Source organism: Urtica dioica, chromosome 7 (assembly GCF_054948205.1).
Source record: "Urtica dioica subsp. dioica isolate 48M chromosome 7, U.dioica_male_clone48M_v1_H2, whole genome shotgun sequence".
NCBI classification, from domain to species: Eukaryota; Viridiplantae; Streptophyta; class Magnoliopsida; order Rosales; family Urticaceae; genus Urtica; species Urtica dioica.
Window position 1 is genome coordinate 37200493 of NC_142762.1, and position 13491 is coordinate 37213983.

A 13491-nucleotide genomic window follows, 5' to 3' on the forward strand; every position below is an offset into this window, starting at 1 on the left:
TTTAAGGAAATAGCCAACAAGCATATGTGACAGTAATTAAGGTCTGATTTGCCTTTATTTATTAACAAATTCGTTATTTTCTCTCTCCTACTTTTTTCCTACACTTTTTTTACCTAAAAACTTCAAAAAACCATATATATCTCATATGAACTCGAAATTGAGTGATTTCAAATCTTACGGATTCGTGACGCCGAGATCTTCAAAAATAGATCCATTGTGTTTGATGAAAAATCATGTTTAATATCATAGATGTAGAAAAATCATGTTACTATCTTATATATGGAAATAACTTAAATTTTTTGAAATTATAAAAAAAAATGGAAACGTAAATATGATGCATTAAACGTAACTTTTCATCAAACACAATGAGTCTATTTTTGAAGATCTCGACGTCACGAATTTGTAGGATCTGAAATCACTCAATTTCGAGTTCGTATGAGAAAGATATGAATTTTTGAAGTTTTGATGCACAAAAAATTATTTGAAAAAAAATAGGAGAGAGAAAGTGACGAATTTGTTAATAAATAAGGGTAAATCAGACCTTAATTATTGTCACATAAGCCATTTGACTATATCTTTAAAAATTGTCAAACGTAGGCTATATCCAAAATCACATGTTTAAAGTGGCGTAATTAATTACAAATTTTTTTTAGGGAGATATTGCAATGTGTATATACACACAACAGGTATCCATACCGACAACACATAATTTAATAAAATTAGTTATAGTAACTTTATGGGTGCATGATTTAAAACTGAAATATTAATTTTATGCACATATACAATACAATAAATATTATAATCGGTGTAATTTTAAAAATTAATTAATTGTGTAATATAAATTATATAAACACAATTAACATATATATAAGAATTAATTCATTTTTTACCCCCTGGACTCGTACCTCGATTACATTTCACCCCCTGGACTCGGAAATGTTGCAGAACTAATCTCAGAACTTAGACACGTGTTACAACTTGCCACTTCCGTCAGTATTTGGACGTTAAGTTTAACTTTTTGATGACGTGGCAATATTCTAAATACTTTTAATATTTAAATATTATTATCAGATTAAATAATTCAATATTTCTCTCTCTCTCTCTCTCTCTCTCTCCTTTCTTATTCTTCTTCTTCTTCTTTTCTTCTCTGCAATCAAAACCAACAATCAAAACATCACAAAACCAACCTAAATCCATAAAATATCACAAAAATCCGAAAGCCCTAAATTTCAACATATATTAATTCTTTTCTCAGTTGCGTGTTCGTGGCCAGGAAAGAAAGAGAATGAATTCGAGAAAATGTTTAACCTGAGACCGTAGTCTCAACCAAACCAGAGGCTTACATCCCGACTCTCATCGGCCTTGGACCGTACCACCACATGAGACCCGAGCTCTAACAAAGGCAAATGTGCAAGCTCAACGAGGCCAAGAGGATCCACGAGCGCTTCCGATCTGTGGGCTTCGAGCGCCTCGTCGAGCTTCTCCACCGCCTCGTGGGGCCCGCCGTCCAGGCCTGTTACAGCACGTACTTGGACATCGACGACCAAGACTTGGCCACCGTGATGGCCGTGGACGGGCTTTTCCTCTTCGAGCTCCTCTGCTTCCACGGCGTCTCCGGCGACGGGACGGCGAGATCTCCGCCACCTGGCGGGGGGAGATTGGTCCGGGATCCGAGCTGCCTGAGGGAATCGATGATGCTCGAGAACCAAATCCCGATCCTCGTGCTCAAGGTACTGATGCTCATCGAGTCGAATCACGAGGCTCGAGCCGTGAAGGAGCTTTTTCCGAAGATGTTGGTGGGGTATTGCAGAGCGTTTTTTCTTTTTTGGGGTCAGATTTAACTGAACAAAAAAAACTAATAAAGAAAGAAAGAGAATGAATTCGAGAAAATGTTAAACCTGAGAAAAGAATTAATATATGTTGGAATTTGGGGATTTCGGATTTTTGTGATGTTTTTATGGATTTAGGTTGGTTTTGTGATGTTTTGATTGTTGGTTTTGATTGCAGAGAAGAAAAGAAGAAGAAGAAGAAGAAGAAGAAGAAGAAGAGAGAGAGAGAGAGAGAGAGAGAGAGAGAGAGAGAGAGAGAGAGAGAGAGAGATATTGAATTATTTAATCTGATAATAATATTTAAATATTAAAAGTATTTAGAATATTGCCACGTCATCAAAAAGTTAAACTTAACGTCCAAATACTGACGGAAGTGGCAAGTTGTAACACGTGTCTAAGTTCTGAGATTAGTTTTGCAACATTTACGAGTCCAGGGGGTGAAATGTAATCGAGGTACGAGTCCAGTGGTAAAAAGGGAATTAATCCTATATATAATTTCAGTGTGTCAAAATATATTAGTAATCAAACTTATCAATTGAATTACTTATAGAATATATGTACAAATCATTTGGTATTATTAATCTCACGATACTTATAATTAGTTAAGTCATAATTATTCACATTGATTCAATAAATTTATCTACAAATATTGAAAAATACAAAGAAATTGAGTAAATCACATCTTGTAGTTCTATCGTTTTCTTATAGCGACTATCCGTAACAACTTATATTAAGTACGTAGTGAGAACAAAATTCTCATTATTAATAAAATATTAAAACATATTGAATATACAAGAAACAATAAACATTTTTATACATAATAATAAATAAATATAAAAGAAATTTTATTGAAAAATACGAAGTTAATACAAGTTTAAAATACAAAAAATAGAAAATATGTGAGAGGGAAAGATAAATAAATTAAAATAGAAGCGATATAAATGAATTATGTTTATAAATCAATTATTAATATTTTATTAATAATATTTGTTATGTAAATTATACAATTTAAGTTTTTAATAATATGTATTTATATACTATACAAAATTAAACATATTTTCATGGCCGTGCCCCCGGAACTCGTATAGTTTAAATAACCTTTCTTTAAAATTGTAGCATAATTACCAATTTATTTAAGAAAATAGCCAACCTAAAAGATCATTCTTAGAATATGTAGTCTTCATATACTCATATAGAAAATAAAACAGTTTTGAAAAAAAAAATCCATCTCTAAATGCCTAATAAGCTCTCCGCTCGATATTTGCACTGGCGCTAAAATCTCGCCAATGACCGACATTTTAGTACTTCAAAAAAACCATGTATACATATACTAGTAGATGTAAATTATTATAAAGAATATGTTTAAACTTTAGATTTGTAATTTATCTAATGTTTCAAACATGTTTAAAATCTAGTTATATTTAGTATCGTAGCTTCATTTATCAGATAGTATTTTATATGATTGTGTTTAGTATTTTCATACATTAATTTTGATTAATTTTAATAAATAATTATTTTATAAAAATAAACTAAACAATAATTAGTTCATTAAAATCAAATTTGAAACCACGACAGCCTCGTTATTGTAAACGAACTCAGTACAAATATCCAATAAGTCTTAACTAGGACAAAACCTTATCGCCATATAATAATGAGGTATTGTAAAAACAGCTGAGGGATGTGACTAGACAGTATGCCAATTCTGGCAAATTCAACTTTTATTTTTCGTGGAGCAAAGCAAACCCAACCAAACATTGGGAAAGACGCAAAGAAAGAGAGTGACACACACAATCCCCAGTACGCCACGTGTCGGCATCGATGGCTGTACATTCCAAGGACAAACAGATAGAGGTTTGTACAGGAACAGGAAAAGGATATTGTGATACTGGTTAGTATCTGGTTCAGTTTTCATCAAAAGATGTTCTTATATTTATCTCTTTTGAGGAGATATGGGAAAAAGATGATTAGTCAATAAGTCAGTGCACATGGGTTTGGCTCCGAAAGAGTTAACTTCAACAAGCTAGTTTTGGATTATACCACTGCTGCTCTACAGCTCTAAACGTACATTGATGTGTAATATATTCTATTGCATAATGCATGTACATTCTACAAATAATTATTTGTTGCCTCAATTTACAAATTTTTATATAAATGTAATTGTCATCATATTATTGAAATCAATTATGATAGTGTTTTTTTTTTCAAGAAAATTTCTCATTAACACTCAAAATTGATTTCAGCCATACAAAAATCCTAGACAAAAAACCTGTACCTCATTCAAACAAAATAAATGTCCTAAAATAAAAATGAGAAGCAGAAAATGAACAAAACAAGCAAAAGAGACAATGGTCTATTTTGACGGAAATGTCGAGTACCGTCGATAACTCTCTCGGGTCCCTTCAATAGAGATGTGCTGCAATTTCTGGAGTGAGCAAGAACATTGCCAAAAAAACAGGTCAGAGCTCAAATCATATACCACATTCGAAAGCTCAAGGGACACCAACCTCACAAACTAATTTTTATATTTAAGGATAGGAGGGGTTACACATTGAACCCTCGAAATGACTAAGGTAATAAAAAAAACCACTGCATGATGTACTAGACCCAAACAAAACACCCTAAAGTAAAACTAATAATACCAAATATACGAGAGCACCAAACAAAATAGCAATAACGAAACATTAAATCAAAGCAGAACTGGCAGTCTCGCAACCAACCACCGTAGACCCTTCGACCAAGCCCCTCCCATCCATCACCCGAAACCTCATTCCTGCACCGAACACGCCCCGATCAGAGAGAAGAAGAGCCGGAAACCCCGATCTCCATCCTCATCAAAGACAACACCCTACCGGAGGCCGAGACTGCCTGAGACCGAGGCTCAGGTGTGTTACAGCCGCCTGGAAAATGAGAGCCACGCTGTGTGACCAAAGACCAAAACTCTCAGATCTCATATCTGAGTCACAGCTCCGTCTCAGATCTGCGCACGACAGAACTATGTAGGAAGCGTCGGTCGTCAAGAAGGTAGAAGAAGCAACGTCAAGGCAGTGGCAAGTGTAATTCCTGTCAGCTGGGTGTAAAGTGGGGATTGCACCCAAAATTGTGATACCGAAGTCTATGTAAGAACCAAGGTTCGAAATGCCGTTTTCGTTGCCGTTTCGAGCTTCCTGATTTACGGAAAATCGACAAGTCGATGGAAAACCGAATGAAAAAAATGTGGAAAAAGGGCATACGATTTGTCGTTTTCAAATAACGTTTTCCATGGAAAACCGACAAGCCGATGGAAAATCGAACGGAAAAATGTGTCAAAATATATTTAAAATATATACATGTAATACATACATATATTTTTCAATTTTTAAACATATATAAAGAAAATACATTATGTATATAATCTTTTTTTAATAGAAAATTGTATATATATATATAATATTTTATGAATTTGTGCTATTAATGCATAATACATTGTATATAATATTTTTTATAATTTGGTTCTTTAAAAACTGACAGCACACTAGGACAAAAAACGTCATCCGGTGCGACGATTGTCGCACCGAATACTTCATATGTCGCACCTAAAGGTTTATTAGGTGCGACAACGTCGCACCGAATAACCCGTCGCTATAGAGAGAGAGAGAGAGAGAGAGAGAGAGAGAGAGAGAGAGAGAGAGAAAGAGAGAGAGAGAGACGTACCTTGGAGGAGGACGACGAATGAGTCACGGTGGCGGGGAGGTCACGGCGGCGGGGAGGTCACGGGCGGCGGGGGACGACCTGCAGGTCGGAGAAAGACAGAAGTAAGAGAGAGAGAGATAGAGATAGAGAGACGTACCTTGGAGGACGACGACGAAGTGGTCACGGTGGCGGAGAGGTCACGGCGGCGGGGGAGGTCACATCGGAGGAAGAAGAACGAGCGTTGGAGAGAGAGAGAGAGAGAGGCGGTTTGGGCGAGGAAGAAGAGACTCGTGTATTTAAAATACCCTAAACTATTAGGTGCGACAGTGTCGCACCTAATAGTCATATTGGGTGCGACATTGTCGCACCTAATGTGAAATCACAGAACCAAAAATATTCGGGGGGAATTTCTGACCGTTTTAAATTTTTAAACCCATTAGGTGCGACATTTGTCGCACCCAATAGTAACGGTGCGACATATGTCGCACCCAATAGTATCAGGTGCGACAGAGTGATATCCGGTGCGACAATGTCGCACCGAATACCACTAAACATCAACGAAGTTTTTACTCTTTTGGAGGACTATCTGGTGTGACATGTCGCACCTAATGTTAGCTTAGGTGCGACTATGAGGTGCGATATGTCGCACCTAATACCCTTCCGCACCCAATATGTTAATTTGTAGTAGTGGCAAAAAACAAACGACAAAACAAAAACGACAGAAAAAAGACAGTAAAAATGACAAACGACGAAAAACGACAAAAAAACGAAAAAATGACGAAAATCGACGACGAAACGATATATTACCTTGTCGACGACCGATGACTCGCCGGAAACGAATTTCCCGGCGAAATTCCTGGAAATTCGTCCGCTATATATCCTTGGTAAGAACAAATACAACAATAGAGTTTATATTTATATATAAATATCTTAATATATCAAGCGGGAAATTTACTTTCTATGTATCTATTAAAATTAAATTCAGTAAATAAAAGGTAAATCTCATATATTTGACAAAAATGTCCTTTAAGATATAGTTTTTAAATTTTAAAATCCTCTATATATCTCTCATAGATGGCTGCAGATGGTGGCATAAGATGACCACGGAAGGCCAAATAGACATATTTTCACGTATTCGTCTTTTTTTTTTACAAAATTCGTTAAAACATGATAAATATTGTTCTTTCGTACCAGAATAATTCGACATATGTAATAAATTGACCTAAATTTTATCAAGACGTGGTTGACAGGATGGAGCAAAGGTCCTAAAGGAGGCGAGTTAAACCTCTTGGCGGCCAAGAAGCACGACCGATCGAGTTAAGTTTCCGTTGACATTTTCATTTTTTGGGTTCCTCGCGTGCGTGCGTGCTTATGCGTGTGTATGGGTGCATGCTTACGTGCACGTGTGTGCGTGCGTGCGTGTGCGCGTGTGTGTGTGTGTGAGAGAGAGAGAGAGAGAGAGAGAGAGAGAGAGAGAGAGAGAGAGAGAGAGAGGATTTAAGGGGTGTTGAGATGAAAGACTTTTTTTTTGTCAAATTACACATATATTTAAGATCACAAAATCTTCCTATTAAGATTCAAATATTAAAATGAAAAGTATCATATATATCAATATTTAATCTATTAGTAATAAAATCACAAATCAATAATTAATTGCAAAAACTTTAAAAATAATTTTTTACTAATATCGTTTAAAAATGTTACTTATTTACAAATCACAAAATGTTGACTAAAAACTTTATATATAAGAAACTCATAGATGATACTTATCAAAATAAAACGCACAGAAAATGGACAGCAAACATAACCATTATCGCATGGTGGTGTAGTTGTGTATGAAAGAGAAAAATAGCCTGTAAAGGATTAGGAATAAAGCCATAAAAAAGATAATGTCACCTAGTTTTTGTATCTTAATTTATGTCTATTTTGCTAACTTATTTAAATCTGGTAGTTTACTCGATATGTTTGGGGTTGTTTTTTTAGTCAGCCGGGTCTTCTTTTTAGGTTTGTGATCGTTTTCCGCAAGGTCAAAGTTAAACCTCAAATGCAAAATCTTCAATTTCTCAGTAAGGCACTTTTCACCGTGAACCATTTCGATTCCTCCTCTGCTCAATACCACTCGTCTTTCCCCGCTAAATTGCTCAATGGAATTCTCGATCTCTATCAAGTAGACGACCCTCATATTCGAATTATTCCTATTCTCGGAGATTAGCTTACACATGTACACCTTCATGTTCTCCAATGATGCGTTCGATGTGATCACATACAGATTGTCACCATGTGGTGTGGGAGCCATGGATCGCCAACCACTGATAAATAAACTAATATATGAATCAAAATAATAGAGTGACAAACAATATACAACAAAAACGCAGATGAATAGTACTTGGATTTTTTTACGTACCTGAAACAAATAAACGTAGATGGTAATATAAATAAACTAATATTAATCAAAATAATGTAGTGAACATGATGAAATTAAAAAGAACGAACGCATAGAACCAAAGAAGCTCTCGAAATATTCAAAAAGTTTGAATGAAATTTTTAAGTTGAAAAATAAATTGATCTCGAAAAATATGGGTGATTCAATACACTGATTAAATAATACAATTTATTTTTAAAAAAAATAAAGAGACAATGGTAGAGCGGGGTGGCAAGTTCATCCGGAGATAAAACCCCGAGGCTTTGGAACGTGTTTGGGGCACAAGAAGTGGTGAAAGCAAGTCCGGAGCCATTTGCTCATCTGGGGATTCGGTGAAGCTCTCTCTCTCTCTCAGTGTAACCTATAGTGAAGATTGCGGACCTCAATGGACAGTACACACATCAAGGCCTTTCAGGTATTAATAATTGGCTTTTTCCCCGGTTCTCATCCCTCTATTTTTTATACCCATCTGAATATCCCCCGGACACACGTCAAATGCATCCGGAGATGAGACTTGATTTGGTGAAAGCTTCTCTCTCTCTCTGTAATAAAAAAAAAAAAAAATCACCAGATCCTGATTTTTGTTTATATTATTGTTAATTTTATATCCCATTACTTTGGAAAAATGAGTGAAAATATGAAAATCTAAACAATTTAGAACAAAATCAGTCGAATGCCATTGATGTTGCATAGTAAATGTTTTATGTACAATTAAATATGATACAGTCACAGTACCATCAATTTAAAATTCATGCACATACTGACATGTGATTGCGCTTGTAACATGTTAACCACATCAGCTTAAATCAATTCCATAGGTCCTATTTAACAATAATTAGCAGAATCAATCAAAACAAAACAAGAGTTATGATGTATAACGAATTAACTCGATTGGGCTCTTGAATAGAGAAAGTAAGATAAATATGTCTTAAAAATGAAGGGAGCTTGTTTCATAGGAGGAGTAACAAAGTTACAATGATCATAAGTCCATTTTGCATCCAAGCTGTCTAGCTCTCGCTATAAATGCTTCACTTTGCAAACAAACATACTAATGTTAAGCGTTAGAGAACACGTTCGGGAATAATTCATTGCGGCTCCTAGCGAGTCGTAGTTCGCCCACGAGCCATGACTGTCTACATATCTTTTGAATGCTCGCCCACGAGCCGTGACTGTCTACATATCTTATTTCAAAACATTTGTATTACAAATAATAATAAAAAAAACTATATGTTATAAACGAAACATAAAATATTTAGAATTTTTTTTTGTTTTTCTGCTAACAAATAGTGTGAAAACCTGCGCGCCTAATTCACTCAAGAACACAGACAGTGCACGTAATTGCAAACACAAACCAGAAAACTGAAAGAAAGAGAAAAGAGAGACAAGCGATTTGTTTACGAGGTTCAGAACAAATGTCTAATCTCCGAAACTCCTTAGAATAAGGTAGTTCAAGTCAATCTGATTATCTTCAACGTCAATTCTCTCAAACCTTCAACACCAAGCCAACCCTTTGTGTTTATCTCTCAGATCTAATTAGTTGCAAACTACCCAGCAAGAATTTTCCCTGAGAAAATACCTCTCAATTCTTGTTCAACCTCACTACAGATCTCTCAGAAAGAATTCCAAAATACAAAAGTGTTTTCCTGACTTGATAATGATAAGAGAAACTAACTGAGACTTTATAAACCATTTTGAAATCCTAACTAACAAACTGAGGGTTGCTCTCCACTATGGATCTTCAGTCTTGTGCTAGGATCTTGACACGTCGCCAAGGACCTCCTCTAATTGAATGATGAAGGACTGAACTTCTAGCAAATAGAATTTTGAAAATATGAATATATATATGCTTAACATATAAAAAAAAAATATGTATTCCTGTTTGAAAACTCTTATTGTACGGCAAGTCGAGGGACGCATGTCCTGTTTCCTTGGACTAGAACCTCCCATTATCTAGATTACCAAGAGTCATAATCTTATGAGTTAGACATAGTTTGTGACGATCATAATCATCATCACCGTGGTCTCTTCTCCTCCACGTATGACTCGTAGCACCTTGTGATCACCGCTCTTCTCTTCAAACCCTAGTCCCAAAATCGAGGGATATTTGTTGGGAATCTCGTTGACCAGGGACTCCGAAAGAACCCTAGATTCTCTGTTGGCCGAGTTCCACAACATCAACGGCTTTGGGAGAAGGACGAGGCAGCCAATTTAAACTGTTATACATCAAATGAGATTCAACCGTAACTTTATATATATATATTGTTATGAAAACCAAATGAATAACTTGAATTGAATACTCTTTAAACACTAATATGGTGAGAATTTAGAAGAGGAGAATATGAAGAGTAGAGAGAAAATGGAAGAGAAATTGTAGGAAATTTAGGGATGGATTTTTCATTTACCATCCTCATGTATTTATAGTGAAAATTTGTGTACATTAGTCAAAAGTTAGGTGTAGGGTAATTAATTATCTACCCCATATTTTTGACTTTATTTACCCTATATTTTTGACCTATATGAGCATACCAATTTATTTACAACACTCCCCCTTTGGGATGCTCATTGATACATTTACATGGTCAGCTGCCTCATTAAAAACCTTACTAGGAAAAACCCAGTGGGATAAAAACCTCAGTAAGGAAAAAAGAGTACAGCTATGCAAAGCTCCCCCTGATGCAGACGTTGGTGCGGCCTTTCTACAAATCTTGCAATTTACGCATTCCAATATCATGAACATGTTTTCTGAAAGTTGAAGTGGGGAGCGCTTTTGTGAGGAGATCAGATGAGTTATCACAAGAACGAATATACTGGATGTTGATAACATTGTTCTTCTCTAGTTCTTGGGTGAACGAAAAGAACTTCGGAGGGATGTGTTTTGTTCTGTCGCTCTTGATGAACCCTTCCTTCATTTGAGCAACACATGCGGCATTATCTTCATAAAGTGTGATGGGGTCTTCGATTGTTGGAAGACCACTGGTGGCTCTGATATGTTGCGTCATTGATCTCAGCCATACACATTCACGACTTGCTTCATGTAGTGCTATAATCTCCGCATGATTTGATGATGTAGCAACGAGCGTTTGCTTTTGAGAACGCCAAGAAATTGCAGTCCCTCCATACGTAAACACGTATCCAGTCTGAGATCTCCCTTTGTGTGGATCTGATAAGTAACCTGCATCTGCATAACCAATCAAAGCTGGTTTTGTCTTGTTAGGATAAAATAATCCTAAATCTATCGTTCCTTGAAGATAACGAAGCACATGTTTGACACCATTCCAGTGTCTCTTTGTAGGAGCTGAGCTGAATCTTGCTAATAGATTAACTGCAAAAGCTATATCTGGTCGTGTGCAATTAGCAAGGTACATAAGGGCTCCAATCGCACTGAAATATGGTACTTCAGGACCAAGAATCTGTTCAGATTCCTCACATGGACGAAATGGGTCTTTTACCACATCTAGGGATCTGACAACCATTGGAGTACTTAAAGGATTTGACTTATCCATATGGAAGCGTTTTATCACCTTTTTCGTGTAATTTGATTGATGCACAAATATTCCATTTTTCACGTGCTCAATCTGTAAGCCAAGACAATATTTTGTCTTCCCAAGATCTTTCATTTCAAATTCTTGCTTTAAGTAAGAGATTACTTCTTTAATCTCTTCATCAGTCCCAATGATGTTTAAATCATCAACATAAACAGCGATGATCACACATCCGGATGTTGTTTTCTTAATGAATACGCATGGACATAGAGAGTTATTGACATAACCTTTCTGTATTAAATATTCACTTAAGCGATTAAACCACATTCGTCCGGATTGCTTTAACCCATATAAAGATCTTTGTAATTTAATGGAATATTTTTCTCTAGGCTTCGAACTAGATGCTTCAGGCATCTTGAATCCTTCAGGGATCTTCATATATATTTGAGTATCTAGCGATCCGTATAAATAAGCTGTGACAACATCCATGAGATGCATATTTAGTTTCTCATGCACTGCTAGGCTGATCAAGTATCTGAATGTAATTCCATCCATTACAGGGGAATATGTTTCTTCAAAATCAATTCCGGGCCTTTGAGAAAAACCTTGGGCAACAAGTCGGGCCTTGTATCTCACAATCTCGTTTTTCTCATTTCTCTTTCGCACAAATACCCATTTGTATCCAACAGGTTTCACATCTACAGGTGTGAGTACTATAGGTCCAAAGACCTTGCGCTTGTTAAGCGAGTCAAGTTCGGCTTGAATTGCATTTTTCCATTCCCCCCAATCGTGTCTATTTTTACATTCAGTAACAGACCTTGGTTCGGGATCCCCATCATTTTCATTCATGACATCGCATGCCAGACTATATGAGAATGCATCATCGATTTCATCATTTCGGTTCCATTGTATACCTGTATTGGCATAATTAATTGAAATTTCTCGATTTTCCTCGTTTTGTATTTCTGGAATACATTCCTCCATTTTGGGGTCATTTTGTCTCTCTGCTCCTTTTCTTTTTCGAGGATTTTTATCTTTGGAACCAAATGGTCTTCCACGCTTCAGACGTGTTGTGACTTCATGAGTGACTTTATTTTCAACATGTCCTTTTGGAATATCAATTTGCGCAGGAGCATTTGCAGCTGGAATGTATGATTTAGTCACTCTTTTAGTGTCTGTAAACGCATCAGGAAGTTGATTTGCAATACTTTGCAAATGTACAATCCTTTCCACTTCTCCTTCACAATCTTTTGTGTAAGGGTCAAGATGCAATAATGTTGGTACAGACCAAGTAATTTCCCTTTCCAACTGTTTTCTTTCTCCCCCTAATACTGGGAAATTTTCCTCATCAAAATGGCAATCAGCAAACCGTGCTGTAAAAACATCACCAGTTTGAGGTTCTAAATACCTAACAATAGATGGACTTTCATAACCTACATAAATTCCAAGTCTCCTTTGAGGTCCCATCTTTGTTCTTTGAGGTGGTGCTATAGGCACATAAACAGCACATCCAAAAATTCTCAGATGAGATATATTTGGTACTTGGCCAAATGCAAGTTGCATAGGGGAGTATTTATGATATGCACTCGGTCGGATGCGAATTAATGCAGCAGCATGTAATATTGCATGACCCCATATTGAAGCAGGGAGCTTTGTTCTCATTATCAATGGTCTAGCAATAAGCTGGAGGCGCTTGATTAGCGATTCAGCTAGACCATTTTGTGTATGTACATGAGCAACAGGATGCTCAACATCAATCCCAACTGACATACAATAATCATCGAATGTTTGGGATGTAAATTCACCGGCATTATCAAGCCTGATTTTCTTAATTGTATGATCAGGAAATTGAGCTCGTAATTTAATTATTTGAGCAAGTAATTTCGCAAATGCCATATTACGAGTTGATAACAGACAAACATGTGACCATTTGCTAGAGGCATCTATCAATACCATGAAGTATCGAAATGGACCAGATGGTGGGTGAATAGGCCCACATATGTCACCTTGAATACGTTCAAGGAACGTAGGTGATTCTGTTTCAACCTTTCCTGGTGAAGGTCTTATGATAAGCTTTCCAAGAGAACAA